The sequence below is a fragment of the Denticeps clupeoides genome, unplaced genomic scaffold (assembly GCF_900700375.1).
Source record: "Denticeps clupeoides unplaced genomic scaffold, fDenClu1.1, whole genome shotgun sequence".
NCBI classification, from domain to species: domain Eukaryota; kingdom Metazoa; phylum Chordata; class Actinopteri; order Clupeiformes; family Denticipitidae; genus Denticeps; species Denticeps clupeoides.
Window position 1 is genome coordinate 234,541 of NW_021630102.1, and position 18,867 is coordinate 253,407.

The following is an 18,867-nucleotide window of genomic DNA, read 5'->3' on the forward strand; positions in this document are numbered from 1 at the left end:
CTCGTGAGTGTCCCTGTACGCTGGTGTATCCAGTAAATTCCTGTGTCGATAGGTTTACATCCTTTGTTCCCTGCCTCATATAAAACGAGGGCCGGGGTTTTTAGCTCAGGGGCCACACTGACGAACCGGACCAGCACCATATGCATGCATATCAGACATAAACATAAAAAGGCATGACAGTGTTCATATTTACACAATCAGTAACACAGGACGGATCTCCTACACTGCAAAACAACTGCACCCAAGTATTCCTCCTCACGCTGGAATTACAGGGAGTGCAGAATTATTAGGCAAATGAGTATTTTTGTCCACATCATCCTCTTCATGCATGTTGTCTTACTCCAAGCTGTATAGGCTCGAAAGCCTACTACCAATTAAGCATATTAGGTGATGTGCATCTCTGTATGAGAAGGGTGTGGTCTAATGACATCAACACCCTATATCAGGTGTGCATAATTATTAGGCAACTTCCTTTCCTTTGGCAAAATGGGTCAAAAGAAGGACTTGACAGGCTCAGAAAAGTCAAAAATAGTGAGATATCTTGCAGAGGGATGCAGCACTCTTAAAATTGCAAAGCTTCTGAAGCGTGATCATTGAACAATCAAGCGTTTCATTCAAAATAGTCAACAGGGTCATAAAAAGCGTGTGGAAAAACCAAGGCGCCAAATAACTGCCCATGAACTGAGAAAAGTCAAGCGTGCAGCTGCCAAGATGCCACTTGCCACCAGTTTGGCCATATTTCAGAGCTGCAACATCACTGGAGTGCCCAAAAGCACAAGGTGTACAATACTCAGAGACATGGCCAAGGTAAGAAAGGCTGAACACAAGCTGAAACGTCAAGACCTGGGCCAAGAAATATCTCAAGACTGATTTTTGTAAGGTTTTATGGAGTGATGAAATGAGAGTGAGTCTTGATGGGCCAGATGGATGGGCCCGTGGCTGGATTGGTAAAGGGCAGAGAGCTCCAGTCCGACTCAGACGCCAGCAAGGTGGAGGTGGAGTACCTGGTTTGGGCTGGTATCATCAAAGATGAGCTTGTGGGGCCTTTCGGGTTGAGGATGGAGTCAAGCTCAACTCCCAGTCCTACTGCCAGTTTCTGGAAGACACCTTCTTCAAGCAGTGGTACAGGAAGAAGTCTGCATCCTTCAAGAAAACATGATTTCATGCAGGACAATGCTCCATCACACGCGACCAAGTACTCCACAGCGTGGCTGGCAAGAAAGGGTATAAAAGAATGAAAAACTAATGACATGGCCTCCTTGTTCACCTGATCTGAACCCCATTGAGAACCTGTGGTCCATCATCAAATGTGAGATTTACAAGGAGGGAAAACAGTACACCTCTCTGAACAGTGTCTGGGAGGCTGTGGTTGCTGCTGCACGCAATGGTTGATGGTGAACAGATCAAAACACTGACAGAATCCATGGATGGCAGGCTTTTGAGTGTCCTTGCAAAGAAAGGTGGCTATATTGGTTGCTGATTTGTTTTTGTTTTGATTTTGAATGTCAGAAATGTATATTTGTGAATGTGGAGATGTTATATTGGTTTCACTGGTAAAAATAAATAATTGAAATGGGTATATGTTTGTTTTTTGTTAAGTTGCCTAATAATTATGCACAGTAATAGTCACCTGCACACACAGATATCCCCCTAAAATAGCTATAAAATAAAAACAAACTAAAAACTACTTCCAAAAACATTCAGCTTTGATATTAATGAGTTTTTTGGGTTCATTGAGAACATGGTTGTTGTTCAATAATAAAATTATTCCTCAAAATACAACTTGCCTAATAATTCTGCACTCCCTGTAAATGTTTAATCGTTTGATCTGTTTCTTATATCTCACCTTAGAAAGGAATGAAAATGCATGTATGAAATGCAGCATATAGTATGAAATGCAACATAGTGAAACGTCGGCAAAAGGTTTTAAGGGCTAAAATGATGTTGGTTAATTGCTGGATTGTTAAGGGGAACCTCTGGGTGTGGCAGCTGGGTGCAGGAGATCCGTCTGACAGGACTGAGACCGTTAGAATACCAGAAAACTGCGTATTTACGCCGCCCTGGGTAAAAAGGCTGTTTTTTCCCTCTGTTCTGTTGCAAGCTATAAAAACCTGGAGAATTACTGGTCCTGACTGCTCGCCATACCTGACCGCGCAAGCCAGTATAAAAACGGGGTTCGGGGCGTAGAGCTTCAGCTCTCTCTGGGCCTAAAGCGCCACCTGGTGTAACGTCAGGCGTTGCAGGAAAACTAACGCAGGTAGAATTATGGGAAATTATCTGGGCAGTTCGGTACCAATCCACAAGACCAATGCGCCGGATGTGGCCTGCGGGCCATAGTTTGCCCACCCCTTGGTTTAACCCATCAATTTAGTGAGTGGTGGGCAGCCATGAATGGGCAGTGCCACCTCCGGTGACGAGTCCGCTTCCTTACCCGCTTGGCCACCATCAGCCTGTTGGACTGCGGGGGGAGGAGAGCATTGTGAGAGATGTCAATCATTCATTCAGGCTCCTCCCATTTTAAAAATCCATTTATTAAAGACTGTGTTCTGAATGTCCAGCATGGTATTTGTGATGTTCAGTGTTCACATGTCTGTGTTTATCTGGCAGGATGCTCTCAGATCTCCAGCTACACCAAACACCAGTAACCTTCATTCCTGAAGCCCCTTGCAGACAGAATTCCTGGAATTGCCTGTCCAGGCTGCTCTTCAGGCGAGATGAGTTTACCCTGCAGATCCGAGCAGCAGCAGCAGATGTCCACAGACCCTCAAGAAGGCGTGACACTGTCCCTGATAACTCACGACTGCACAGGGGACCTGTTTGGTGATGGTGCTCCTGGGTCCAGGCATTAACACACATCTTGGGTGATCTGATCACATCTCAACTGGTCACTTCTGATCAGATTTCATTTCCCTGCTCAACAGAGCATCATGGTCTTCAGCATGTTGAGGAGAACTCTGACTGTGACTAAAATGCCTGTAATCTGCCCTGATGTGCTGAGAAGTCTTTTTTGTCCTAATTATTAGATATATTGTGGCAGCAGAGTTTAGTTTGGTTCTGCTTTAGAATTTTGAATCTGCCTGTTTTCATAATTCTGCTCATTTAAAGATGACATCATGTATGTATTAGGTGAAAATGACATTTTTTATTTAAAATATTAAAAATGTGCGGCTTCCTGCATAAATAATGACTTTACTTTGACCACAACAGCAACTGCCTGTGATGAAGGAAACTTCCTCGTCTTCACTCGACACGTTCCATCTTTAGTAAACGCTGATGTTGGAGATGGTGGAGATGGTGGAAGTTAATGGTCTGACGGATTTTAAAATGATGCAAAATGTCACCGAGCCACACTGCAAGCCTCATCTGATTTATAGGTTAGTAACATTTGGGACGTCTCTGAGGAGCTCAGCAGCAGAGCCGGAGGGGCTTTCTTAGGGCTGCACAGATTACAGGCTAAATGTCACTTGTTCACTCATGTCATCGTGGTTTGTAACATGAATCCGATTCTACAGATTTTATTAGAAACATTTTTTGTCTGATTTTGCTGAGGTTACCTTTGAGTTGTAGAAGAAGAACCAATTTACCACCCAGACCTTTTTGTTGGTGTCTAATCATATCTGACACCCAGAAAATTAACTTTAATGATGTTTTTATGAACAAAGTTTAAAAGGGAGGAGCCTGTATGCATGATTGACAGCTCTCACACCCCTACTTCCTCGTTCTGTTTGATTTAAAACCCCTCCTGTCAATACCTGACACGGCCAGGTGTAGCGGCAGCGTCCATCTCCTCCCTTTTCTCCTCCGTTTCCCCTCCTTATCATGATTGAATTAAGGTTTGGACGGGATCTCATCTCCACCTTTAAGAAATCTCTTGAAGACTCATGTATTTTGAGAGCACCTCCTGTCCGTAAACCAGTTCCTTCAAGCTCACGTGCTTCCACTCGAGCAGAGTTTGTCATCCATCATCATTAAGATGAATTGTTGGTCGTCATCTGCGGGTCGCTTGGATAAAAGCATCTGCAAAATGACAAAATGTTAAGTAAATGTCATTCTCATTTCCATTTGGTTCTGCCTGTTCTTTTGAGCTCTCTTATCTTGTACTTTTTGCACAAATAAGTGTCCAGATTATCTGTGCACTCGCAGGTACAAGGTCCCAGGATTTGTTCGTCCTTCTTACTGGGTGCTCCAGCTGGAGAGCTCTTGTTTTGTACTAGTAAAGCTCCATCCGGGGCTGAAAAGGTCTCCAAGTGCTTTACTGCAGCACCACTACAAGGATAAACTTCATTATCTCCAGAGTGCAACTTCATTCTACTACAGCTTAGAGTAACCATAGAAACCAGTGCTGAATGCAGCTGTAGGGATGGAAAAGAAGAATAAAGTCCAGTGCAAGGGCATCCGGCTATTTTTCTGTCACAAAATTGTTTAAAATAATGAAAGGGTTTTGCGTTGGACCAATGGGCTTGTTCAATAACAGAATAGTGATCTTCTGCAATCACTGCACGAACGTACCTCCAGACACGAGACAACACAGATATTAAAGACTCCCAGCTTGGCTCATTTTTAAGGGGAACCCATTGCTGATGGAGATTTGTGGCCAGGGCGGGTGGAGTCTTTATGAGGGAAGGGGTTGAAGCTTGGGGGATATATGATTGATATTCCCATTTTCCCGGTGACAAGGTGAGTGCAGAGCTGCTGTAATGAATTGTGACACTTTAATTAGCTTGTCCAAGATAAACAATATCAGCGCAGCCTTGTTTTCCGAGTCAACACTCAACCCATTACCAGCTGAGCAGGTTCAACCACGAAGCCGAGCACGGGTCCCAGCCAGCTTCTTCTTCATTCGTGCATGTATGTGCTGCGGACGCACACTTCCTCTCGACGTTGATGATCCTGCATTTTGACACAAAGGCTAATGGCGTGTCGAGGATATTACAGGTTCTGAATCATCAGTCCCTCCATCCATTCATCCATCCTTCAGGAAGTCTTCTCCCATTAACACCATGCTGGGATGCTGGGAAGATGTTTCAGAACCATTTTGACTAGAGACTCACCATGGAGCAGGGGTGGGCAAACTCCGGCCCGCTGGTCTAGAAGTGGCGGAATAAAGTCGGAATTGTGCGGCTCTCATTTGAACTCACCCTGTAGGTGGCGCATTAGGCGCAGATGGAGATCTTCGCCTGAACCCAACGGGTTTTTACACTGACTTGCATGGTAAATTGGCGATGCATTTCAACTAGAGAGAAAGATGCATAAATGGTGAGAAGGTGCGGAGTTGATTACAGGGAGTGCAGAATTATTAGGCAAGTTGTATTTTTGAGGAATAATTTTATTATTTAACAACAACCATGTTTCTCAATGAACCCAAAAAACTAATTATTATCAAAGCTGAATGTTTTTGGAAGTAGTTTTTAGTTTGTTTTTATTTTTTTGCTATTTTAGGGGGATATCTGTGTGTGCAGGTGACTATTACTGTGCATAATTATTAGGCAAACTTAACACAAAAACAAACATATACCCATTTCAATTATTTATTTTTTACAGTGAAACCAATATAACATCTCCACATTCACAAATATACATTTCTGACATTCATAAACAAAACAAAAACAAATCAGCGACCTATATAGCCCACCTTTCTTTGCAAGGACACTCAAAAGCCTGCCATCCATGGATTCTGTCAGTGTTTTGATCTGTTCACCATCAACATTGCGTGCAGCAGCAACCACAGCCTCCCAGACACTGTTCAGAGAGGTGTACTGTTTTCCCTCCTTGTAAATCTCACATTTGATGATGGACCACAGGTTCTCAATGGGGTTCAGATCAGGTGAACAAGGAGGCCATGTCATTCGTTTTCTTCTTTTTATACCCTTTCTTGCCAGCCACGCTGTGGAGTACTTGGACGCGTGTGATGGAGCATTGTCCTGCATGAAAATCATGTTTTTCTTGAAGGATGCAGACTTCCTGTACCACTGCTTGAAGAAGGTGTCTTCCAGAAACTGGCAGTAGGACTGGGGAGTTGAGCTTGACTCCATCCTCAACCCGAAAAGGCCCCACAAGCTCATCTTTGATGATACCAGCCCAAACCAGTACTCCACCTCCACCTTGCTGGCGTCTGAGTCGGACTGGAGCTCTCTGACCTTTACCAATCCAGCCACGGGCCCATCAAGACTCACTCTCATTTCATCAGTCCATAAAACCTTAGAAAAATCAGTCTTGAGATATTTCTTGGCCCAGTCTTGATGTTTTCAGCTTGTGTGTCTTGTTCAGTGGTGGTTGTCTTTCAGCCTTTCTTACCTTGGCCATGTCTCTGAGTATTGCACACCTTGTGCTTTTGGGCACTCCAGTGATGTTGCAGCTCTGAAATATGGCCAAACTGGTGGCAAGTGGCATCTTGGCAGCTGCACGCTTGACTTTTCTCAGTTCATGGGCAGTTATTTTGCGCCTTGGTTTTTCCACACGCTTCTTGCGACCCTGTTGACTAGTTTGGATGAAACGCTTGATTGTTCGATGATCACGCTTCAGAAGCTTTGCAATTTTAAGAGTGCTGCATCCCTCTGCAAGATATCTCACTATTTTTGACTTTTCTGAGCCTGTCAAGTCCTTCTTTTGACCCATTTTGCCAAAGGAAAGGAAGTTGCCTAATAATTATGCACACCTGATATAGGGTGTTGATGTCATTAGACCACACCCCTTCTCATTACAGAGATGCACATCACCTAATATGCTTAATTGGTAGTAGGCTTTCGAGCCTATACAGCTTGGAGTAAGACAACATGCATGAAGAGGATGATGTGGACAAAATACTCATTTGCCTAATAATTCTGCACTTCCTGTATGTTACCACCAGGGTGGTAGTAGCCTAGTGGGTAACACACTTGCCTATGAACCAGAAGACCCAGGTTCAAACCCCACTTACTACCATCGTGTCCCTGAGCAAGACACTTAACCCTGAGTGTGTCCAGGGGGGGACTGTCCTTGTACCCCACTGACTGTAAATCTCTATGGATAAGGGTAAATGCTCTGGTAAATGCTGTAATGTAAATGTTTGAGTTGCATTCTTGACAAAGTAAAAGAGCTGCATGACGCGTTCGTTCTGGCTGGAATGAGAGATTTTTATTTTTACACGCTGGTAGCCGAAGTCGCAGAACGCGCTGTTCTTACTCTCTTGGAGTAACCAAACTGTGTTTAACCCCCACATAACACACATCTCAACAAGCAACATTAAACTGTTTACACCCAACTCGCTCGGTTCTATTTCCTTCTCAGTCTTGCAAGCCTCTCTCTGAAGTGAAGGCCGATCAGCAACGCAGTTCCCGCTGAAAAGTTAAAAGTTTGCCGACCCCTGCGAATACGATTTCACGACCATCCATCTGGTCTTCTCAGGAGGTCAAGGAACCGGGACTCACTTTGGTTTTGGTCTCTTATGCAACTTCGTGGTCTACAAACCTCATGAACGCCATGTATAAGAAGTGATGGCGGTCAGAAAGTGTGTGTGTGTGTGTGTGTTTTACAGAGGGAATGTGTGTATGTGTGTGTGTTTTTTCATTGAGAATGTGTGTGTGTGTTTCACAGTGAGAATGTGGGTATTTGTGTGTGTTTCACAGTGAGAATGTATGTATTTGTGTGTGTGTTTCAGACTAAGACTGTATATGTGTGTGTGTGTGTCTGAGTGAGAATGTGTGTGTGTTTCAGACTAAGACTGTATATGTGTGTGTGTGTTTTTTCAGTGAGAATGTGTGTGTGTTTCAGACTAAGACTGTATATGTGTGTGTGTGTTTTTCAGTGAGAATGTGTGTGTGTTTCAGACTAAGACTGTATATGTGTGTGTGTGTGTGTTTTTTCAGTGAGAATGTGTGTGTGTTTCAGACTAAGACTGTATATGTGTGTGTGTGTGTGTGTTTTTTTCAGTGAGAATGTATGTGTGTTTCAGACTAAGACTGTATATGTGTGTGTGTTTTTTCAGTGAGAATGTGTGTGTGTTTCAGACTAAGACTGTATATGTGTGTGTGTGTGTTTTTTCAGTGAGAATGTGTGTGTGTTTCAGACTAAGACTGTATATGTGTGTGTGTGTGTGTTTTTTCAGTGAGAATGTGTGTGTGTTTCAGACTAAGACTGTATATGTGTGTGTGTGTGTGTGTTTTTTCAGTGAGAATGTGTGTGTGTTTCAGACTAAGACTGTATATGTGTGTGTGTGTGTGTGTGTCTCCACGATTCTCCATGTTCTTTTATTCCGGACCTTCTGTTTAATCCACTGAACGCTGCACCGTCTCCTCCTGCTGTGTGTTGCTGCTCCTGCCTGTGTGAGTCGGCTGTGACACCGGGGTCACCGTCGTCGTGGATATCGATGTCCTCGGGCTGGCCGGGCCGCTGAATGAGTAAAGCGTGTCCCCGGGGAGCTCATTACAACCCTGAGCAGCAGCGGCGTGTCACAGCGCCTCCAGCAGACGCGTCCCTGCGCTGCATGGTGATAAGGGCCCGTTGGGCGGCGGCGGCGCTGACAGCTTCTCACAGACCCTCCGTTATTCCACATTACACAGTCCGAGTTGGAAAATGAGGTTCAGGGGGGTCGCGATAAGCAGTCATTAATTTATGTGCTTTTGAATTTTAAAAATGCTTCTAGATGCGTTCGTGGCATACATATCTGGCAACCAGAGAAGTGAGGAGGGGGTTTGTTCAGCCAGCCTGACATTAAAGGCTGGAGAGATTTTCTGGACGATCCGGAAGGTGGAGCAGGGCTGCAGCTTCACGCCTGGGGATGAGTGGAGGTCGTCTGGGGAGCTGCGGTCTGGGTGGGGAGGCCTGGAGATGGAGGGTGGGTGGTCCTCTCAGCTGAGATCAGGTAATGTGGTCCAACTCATCCTGCCAGCACACTGTCACACGCACGTTCCATTCACATTTACAGCATTCATCAGTCAGTGGTGACAGGGACAGTCCCCCCTGGAGACACTCGGGGTCGTAAGTGGGGTTTTCCATCATGACCCGCCCACACACCTTCTCACCTTCTCTCCGCTGTCATGCTGCTGTGGTCACTGAATAATTTTATTTTGTCACAGTGCTTTTAAAAAAATGTGATTTTGGAATGAATGGTTCAGCCTGATCCCAGCACCACTCCTCTAATCCATCCCTGCTTTAGGAGTATGATGTTCTGCATCATATCAGCCCCTAGATCCCTGCTGGAGATTCATGGGCCGTGAAAAGCAGCTGTAGGTGTGGATTTTATATGAAATGCTCGCTTTTATGGGATCACAAACATTGACTTTAAATCACTTTTTTTTCATCTGCCAGAATCAAAACGGGTCTGATATGTTTCAGATTTCATGTGTTTTCCTGGTGTATTCTTCTCAGGCTTCCCAAAGGGCCCGTGTGCACCTGCCTCCACCCTTTTTAAAGTCCCTTTATTATTTAAATTACGACATGACAGCCAGAGATGAACATCAACAGCAGACTAGTGAGACAGATCCTTCAAAAATCTGGAATTGATCGATGGAAGTGTCAGATCCACCTACTGGCCTGACATACACATGACATTTGATGGCATTTTTACTCAATGTTTTTCGGAATATTGCTACGTTATTTTCTCCACGTTGTCACGATCCTGTCTAGGGGGAAGGAACGTGAACAACATGAACTAGGTGGACGGTGACAAGGAGGAACATACTGGCCAGAGGGAGAACCGAAACCAACGCTAGAGACGAAGAACAAGAACAAGTCCAACCAACACCACTCCAAAGTCCTCCACGAGCACTAGGCCACCATCTTCCTGTCTCAGGCCTCCTCATATACTGGGGCAGGAGGCCGGGGGTGTGGCCAGCAACCAGAAGCACCGCCCCTTCAGGCCTGAAAGGAGGACACACCTCCCCACGAACACGCTCCCTGGCACTAAGCACCCAGGAACATAACAACGTGTAAAACGTTCTACCTGGGGAAAGTTCTACCTCACCTTAATCCAGACCGTGCAAGGCACAGAAAAAATACACACAGCGGGCGGGGCAGGTACAGCCAACATTTACATAGGAACATTCAGTGTTAGTCGGGAAAATGATCATCCAGGCGCAGTTGTTACGGATTGGCCTGCACGTGCACGTGTTGGTGTTTCCGGCAGCTGGTTGGTCCAAGTCAGACAGGAAGTGCTGGATGATCGTCAAATGAAACGGAGTCGTATTCTATCCGGGGTTCGTCCAGACGTGTTGACCCGAGACTTTCATTTAAATCCAGCAGGAACACGGTTACTACCACAGGGTTTACGTTCTATTTATTACTTTTTCCCGATTCCTTTTATTAAACTTGTGTTTTCGCCGTTCCTACCACGACAATGTCAATAGGAGCGCAATGTTGTCACCATTAAATCAAACCCTCGAATATCAGTTGATTCGACTGGCTGTACATTTTTGAGAAGATTTGATTGGCTACCTTTTGTAAAAACACATTCATGTATCGAGACGTTCACAAATATATACGGTGGTTTGTAAATGCAGGTTTACGGTTCGTGAACGAATGTAGCCGCACCCACATTTCAATGAGAAATGCATCTGTGAACGGTGTTACTTTTATTTGTAAGTGATAATTGATATTTGTGAATCTCTTTACATTTGTTGCTGGAGTATATTTGTGAACGGTGTGATATTTATTGTAATATTTCGTGAATTTTGAATCTAAACCATCTCCACATACCGCTGGTGTTTTATCTGTTTTTATCTGATTCTGTTTATCAGGTCCAGGTGCAACTGGCCGTTGGTCCTCCTACTCTTGTGTCTGGCTCCTCCTCATTGGTGAATGATGTTATTTAAGTTTTTTTCCTCTCAATTTTATCATCTCTTTTTTTTCATACATTCAACGAATCGCTTTATGAAGGACAGAGTTGATGAGACTTGATAAGAAGATGACAACAGTGCAGGTTACATCAGGTGATGAGCTGTAAAAGTCATCTGCTTCAGAGCCTGAAGTTCATTTCCAAAGGGACGTGAAGACGACAAATTTACAGTCAGCAGATTCGAGATGCTGCCGTTCCTGTAGAACCTGTAAAAAAAAAAAAAAAATGTTCCTGCAGCAGCAGCAGCCGGAATGAAAGTTGCTGCCAGATCTGAGATTGAGGAGAAAGTCCCAGTGTGATCCCACCATCCACGCGACTGTGAAGACCCACTGGGACCCAGAGTATCTCACCAGCGTTATGCAGGAGATGTTTAAAAATGCGGTGATTGTGTTTGGTTTCTATGCTGTTTCTTTGTTGCTTGTACAGCAGAATGACACCAGAGTCGGCTCTAGTAAATACTTTTGTAAGCAAGGAAAGTCTGATTCTGTCTGAAGGAGTGTGCGTGGGCGTGTGTGTGTGTGTCTGAGCAGGAAACGGAGGGTGGTGGGCTGGAATTGGTCATGAGATGGTGGGCAGGGTGGAAATTAGAGCGCTCCATCTCTGTCTGCTGAACAAAACACGACCATGGAGCACAAAGAGCTGAAACGTGGCTGGAGGACGGCCGATGGCTCGTGTGTGTCAGTGTCTCTGCTCGCATCCTGGTTCTGGGGCGACCTCTTAATGTAGATATAACACAACACGCACATGGACACGTACAAACACACTCACACACACACGTTCTGTTTTGTTGGACTGATTCTGGGTTAGACCGGAATATCGTGTGATGGGATTTAATGCTCTGCTGTCATGTCCGGTTGGATTTTATTTCAAGTTTAATGTCTGTGTTTCTGAATTTGTGGGGAATTCAGACAGAAAAAGATGAGAAGAGTCTTGAGTGAATGAATGAGGAATTTTATCATTCACCATGTTTGTAATTCTGCCCTCTAGTGGCGGGTAGAAGGCTTGAAATGACTCATTCCAGGTCATTTGTGCACCAAGACATTGGTAAAAATTCAGCATGGATTTCATCACACATATCTGCACAGATAAAAGTAAAATGAGAGTGGAGCAAAACACAGTGAACAAAACACGTTTCATTACTCAGCAGAACTACAGCAGAGTGAAAGGTTGAAAAAGTGAGATTATGGAATCATGTTTTTTCCCTTCACTTTGTGTTTCAGTGATTTAATGATCAAAAAAGCTGATGAATCGGCCAAAGCCTCTCTTTGTGGCCACGCTTCACACCCGTCCACCTTATTAGTGCCCCGGTGATCCCAAACTAAGTTAAGTGACGTCCAGGCCGAGGTGAACAATTGATTTGATTTGGTATACGAACGTTGTTTGGTCTGCATCAGAACTTTCTGGATGCTGTAAATCATGAGTGGGAAGTGGGTGGAGCAGGTGGAGAAAATTCTCAATCCGACACTCTCTATTCTCACTCACTCTCATCACTCACTCTCTATTCTCACTCCCTCTCATCACTCACTCTCTATTCCCACTCACTAATTCACTCACTGTGTAATCACACTCACTCTCTGTTTTCACTCACTAATTCACTCACGGTGTAATCACACTCACTCTTTATTTTCACTCTCTGATACACTCACGGTGTAATCACACTCACTCTCTATTCTCACTCTCTAATTCACTCACTGTGTAATCACACTCACTCTCTGTTCTCACTCACTAATTCACTCACGGTGTAATCACACTCACTCTTTATTTTCACTCTCTGATACACTCACTGTGTAATCACACTCACTCTCTATTCTCATCTCTAATTCACTCACTGTGTAATCACACTCACTCTCTGTTCTCACTCACTAATTCACTCACTGTGTAATCACACTCACCTCTTTATTTCACTCTCTGATACACTCACTGTGTAATCACACTCACTCTCAGTTCTCACTCACTAATTCACTCACGGTGTAATCACACTCACTCTTTATTTTCACTCTCTGATACACTCACTGTGTAATCAACACTCACTCTCTATTCTCACTCTCTAATTCACTCACTGTGTAATCACACTCACTCTCTGTTCTCACTCACTAATTCACTCACTGTGTAATCACACTCACTCTCTATTCTCACTCTCTAATTCACTCACTGTGTAATCACACTCACTCTCTTCTCCCTCTCTAATTCACTCACTGTGTAATCACACTCACTCTCTGTTTTCACTCACTAATTCACTCACGGTGTAATCAACCTCACTCTTTATTTTTACTCTCTAATACTCTCACTGTGTAATCACACTCACTCTCTGTTCTCACTCACTAATTCACTCACTGTGTAATCACACTCACTCTTTATTTTCACTCTCTGATACACTCACTGTGTAATCACACTCACTCTCTATTCTCACTCTCTAATTCACTCACTGTGTAATCACACTCACTCTCTTCTCACTCTCTAATTCACTCACTGTGTAATCACACTCAGTCTTTATTCTCACTCACTAATTCACTCACTGTGTAATCACACTCACTCTCTATTCTCACTCTCTGTTCTCACTCACTGTGTAATCACACCCACTCTTTATTCTCACTATCTAATTCACTCACTGTGTAATCACACTCACTCTCTGTTCTCACTCACTGTGTACTCACACTCACTCTTTATTCTCACTCTCTAATTCACTCACTGTGTAATCACACTCACTCTATATTCTCACTCTAATTCACTCACTGTGTAATCACACTCACTCTCTGTTCTCACTCATTCTCTCACACAGTCTTACTTACTGTATTCCCAACAAACTTTCTTTACTGACATAAAGGGTTAAACTAATTACACTTTCATTATGACAGTGCTGTTAAATTAAAACATGACAGACACTTTTAACCCACATAATGTCCTTCAGTTGTACCCTACATCCCTCCTACAAAACCCATCATTTCATTACTAAAAAGCTGCTCGTAAGCAGATCAGGGTTTTATCCAATCAAAATGTTACATGGCCTGAAGACATCGGAAAAGCTAATGAGCAGAAAACGAGGGACACAACAACAGCAGCACACCTCCCTTTTCCTCACCTTCCTCCTTAGGACTGCAGCAACTGCAGAATGTCGTTCGAACATCATGAGAACATCACAAGAGCAAATTCACAGTGCTGTCATAGAACATCATGAGAACATCATGAGTCCATATACACAGCGCTGTCATAGAACATCATGAGAACATCATGAGAACAAATTCACAGCACTGTCATAGACATCATGAGAACATCACCAATCCATATTCACAACTCTTCATAGAACATCGTGAGAACATCATGAGTCCATATTCACAACTCTGTCATAGAACATCATGAGAACATCATGAGTCCATATTCACAGCGCTGTCATAGAACATCATGAGAACATCATGAGAACAAATTCACAGCACTGTCATAGAACATCATGAGAACATCACAATCCATATTCACAACTCTTCATAGAACATCGTGAGAACATCATGAGTCCATATTCACAACTCTGTCATAGAACATCATGAGAACAATCATGAGTCCATATTCACAGCGCTGTCATAGAACATCATGAGAAACATCACGAGTCCATATTCACAGCGCTGACATAGAACATCATGAGAACATTGTGGTGAGCTGGAGGTAAAGAGCCTTCCAAGGCGCCACCTTCACACCTGACACTCGCCTGTAGGAGGACACGCCCACCAGATACCCACATTAAACCCACAGGAGCCCCGCCCACATCCATCATGAGTACGGTTCCACTGAGACGCCATTAAAATAGAAATTCTGCTTTCAACGTTAAATGCAGTGGTGCGCTTCAGTCATGGGAATGTTTTTAGCACAGACTGGTTTAAAGGATGCTGGTTATATTTCATAAACACTTCCAAGCATTTGGCTTATTAGTATTAATAAGAGATACTTCAGAGGGCTTCTATTCCAGCATTGGACAGTTTTGTATTATTATGATTGAAATGAAAGTCTCTGGGAGCAGGGAAATATGCTTGCTGCATAGAAAATGAAGTTTTTTTGCTTACACGGTTTATATAATCTCTGTCCCTGTAAACAGAAGGTTTGAGGAAAACTTTTGACAGTCATTAGTCTTGCGAAATCGGAACCACCAGTTTATCTCGGCAGGCTTTTTGATGTTAAAAATCTGGATTCCTGTGAACCTGTTTACTTAGTACTGATGCTGCATTTATTACTGAACCCCCAACCCTGCACACAACCCTCGGTGAGAATGACACCATCAGAAGGTCACTGTCACCTTGAGCTTCAACTCTCCAAACAGAAGTTTTCCTTGTTTCTCTTTCTATTTATTTTACTTACAAAATGCAACAGATGCATGGACACAAAATAAGATAAAATAATGCTAAAAACCGAATCCAGTTGTGATCATTCCGTATGTTTAAGTTGGTACAAAAACTGAAAGTCAGCCACAGTCCTTAGTGGCAAAGCTCAGGGGACATTTAGCGTCTTCTGAATAAAATCATCTCAGCAACGATCTGATCAGAGCCGAATCAGACACTCTGGACTCCATTTCAGACCATTTATAACAAAGCGCAATCAAATTAGAACCTTCTGGTTTTAATTGCTTGTAATTTGTCTAATGAACTCCGCACCTCTTTACGCTGTGGCAGATTTATTCTCCAACTGACATGTAAACATGGGGTAAAGACAAGGTCATTTTTTTTTACAATCCATCATATGAATATATATTTATTTTATATTTATATAAGGCAGCGTGTGTGTGTGTGTGTGTATATGTGTGTGTGTGCTTCATTTTGACCTTTTGACCCTGCTGCTCAGCTCCACAGCCAGCGGTGTTGTAAGCTTGCTGTGCCGTGTTATTTCCGCCTCACGTGGAATCATTTTCATTCATCTACAGTCAGCGAGGAACTACGTGACCCTGACATGATCTCTCTATATGAGGATGTGTTTTTTGCTAAATGCATTTTGATTCGTGAACCGAAGGTGGCATCATGCTGAAGGTCATGAGAGGAACATACCTGTTCATTTCTGTTCATCTTTTGTATTTTTTTTGTATTTCTAGCTTTGTATGTTGCACCAGGTACTAAGCATCGTGTACTATATGTACATGGCTGGATACTTCTTACTAAATCCAGTGGTATTTTGTTCCCGCAGAACATCCCCACCAGAAACACAGTCCTCAGGTCAAATATTGAGTAGATCTTATTTATATTAAATAAAAATATACTTTTTGACAGATTCATGTAACAAATATGAGGAAAAGTATTTCAACGATATAAAGCCTTAGGTATGGTAAAAAGTGGAGAGTAATAGCCACTGCTGCCAACAACAAGCTGGGGAGGAATGATATGAACTGATGACGTTTCTAGCTGTTGCTGTCTCTGTTATAGTGCGACAGAAAACAGACAATTATAATAATAATCATAAATAAATCAATAAATAAATGGGTACACAGAGCACTGGCATGATCTCAGATTTCCGGGAAACTCTTAATAGCCTCTGAATAAATAAATGATAGAAAAGTGAATCACCAGCGCACACAGGGCAGAATTGTTCACCTTCCACTCGGGACATCTTTCGAATATAAACACTGATCATCTTTTTATTTAAATACTGAATGCCAGGGGGTGGGGGGGCAGTCATTAATATGTTAAAGGGGGTAAAAACCTGCACAGCTGTCATATTTACACCGGATGATGGTGTGAGAGGTGCACATCGAAGGGTGAAAGCAGCAGGAACAGAGATACAGAGAACACAGAGCAGTGCTTCATACTAGTCTCACGAAGAATAAAAAAAGCAGTATCCCAAGGGTTAAGTCTAGAGGAAACACACAGCACATGTATATACACATGAACACAATGTCCGGTCACTACCAGCCACTTCTTACGTGTTAAACACAAAAGCAAGACACGAAGGGGGAAAAGAAGGGGTCCAAACGCAGCCTTTCCGCCCTATTTACAACATCGCCGTCTTCTGCGAAGTTCCTCCTGTCGCTATAAAATACTTTTCACATTTTCTCACATTGTCCCTCACATGCCCGTTCAGTGGCGGCTCAGTAGTGTGTGTAGTGACAGTAGTGTGTGCAAAATCATCAGTGCTCATGACTGGAGAAGAAGAAATAGTTCCATTTACAGGTACCAAATTGAAATTTCCAAACCAAATTGCTGTAGTTCACCAGCAATTTCATATCTCGGCCCGTCCTTTATGAGCTGCTAAGTGCTCTCGGCCCTGCTGTAAACTTCACACTGCGCTTGATGCATGTTATTTTGGAAGCCAGTAGAATCAAAAGCAAAGTCATTACTTCAAATTCAAATCTTCATTTATGCTGTGTGTGAGATGATACAGAAATGAAATTCACAGACACTAGCACACACCAACTGGCCAGAATCTGCTCTCTGTCGATCTGGGAAAGATATATCAATGTGAGGTTATTTTTCCTGGAGTTAAATAAATACTGTATTTCACTCTGAGATCAAGTCTTTCAACAAAGACGTGGTCTTCCATTAGTAATAAAAAGACACGTTCAATAAAAGAAAGAAGAATCTTCCTTTTCTTGTTTCATGCACTACATGTAAATTTCCATCATCTGTCATGTGCCTACGACTCTCTGCCTAAAAATGTCCACCTTGAGTCTACTGCAGCCGTGGACGTCACTGCTGGGAATCTGTAAATCTGGTTCATTAAAAAGTGCATTTATCTTCACATTTCACAAATCCCACGTGAACAGGGTCCTCTCTGTCCCCGTAAGCCCATCCGGCTGGTCTTACTCCTGGACGGACAAAGTGCTCAAAGCAAACACATGAACGCCAGGCAACGACTGAAGGCTTGGAGGACAACACTGAAAACGAGCGTATCTGCTCCAGTGCAGCTGGACTCTACAAAGCATGAGATGCTCAAACAGAACCAATATGGTACGTAGCAGCAGTAGGTAGTGCCACAAAGATCTACAAGGTATACTGTTGTTCATCTACAAAGATAATTAAAACTCAACCTGAACACAGCCATGCAAAAAAAGCAACCATGAGAGATCTTTTAACCCCTGAAGGAGCCCAACCCACGTTCTCAATCTTTCCCACTTAGTTGGCACAGTTTTCTGAACCTTGGGTCCTAAGCCCTTCCGAGACGTTTTGCCTTCAGGTGCTTCCTCTACCTGAGAGCTGTGTGAGATCTGCAATCAACTCTGATGCATAGAGGGCCTTCAACAGGCTCCTGAACTCCAACCAACAGTCCTGTGCAGAAAAGCCACCTGTGTAGGCATGTGGCCTTGTCTAACTCACTCTTATTCTACAGACGCAACCCCTTGGACTTCTGACACACGCTTTTGGACTTCAAAATCACTACATGGGCGTGGTAGAAAAAGTAACAGTCGTGAAAATGAATAGTAAATAAATAGTAAACAGAGTTAGTGTTGAGGTTGCTGGGGCTGCTGGGTTCCATTAGAGTCCATCATCAGAAAGTACGGCTCCGTGATGTAGAAGCCTCCTGAACGTTTCACCTTAGATGGGTCCGCGCACCATGCACTCTGCAAGATAACTGTCATTCAATATGGTGGCTCATCACACCTCCATATTGCTTTTAAACCTCTTGTTCCTTTCTCGAATCTACCTCTTAGGTGGAGGCATGATGACTTCAGAGTTAAAAAAAAAAAAAAGGCGGAAAGGTACATGCCACTCAAGGAAGCTCATTGTGTCATTTGGAAAAGGTCGCCATGATAACTCTTGTATGAGGAGGTGGGCAGAAAGACTGGACTTGACTGGCGGATTTAATTATTTTTCCCCTACCAAGGTCGAGAGGGTTTCTTCCCAGGGAGCTCCTGCTTGCAGGTACATGAGCTAAAAGATTGGAGACTTGGATGTCTCTTGAGGTGGCGGTTTCAGTACGGAGGGACACTGAGAACCAGGTAGGAGTTGGTGCTGTAGAGGAAACCAGGCTCTGGGGGGGGGGCAGGTTTTAGACGTTACAACCACAGTGTTCCGCTGGCGGTATGGAGGCGGAGGCAGCACTGTACCCCGGCATTAAGGGAGAATTCTGGACAGGTACTCGGGTTTTCAGCC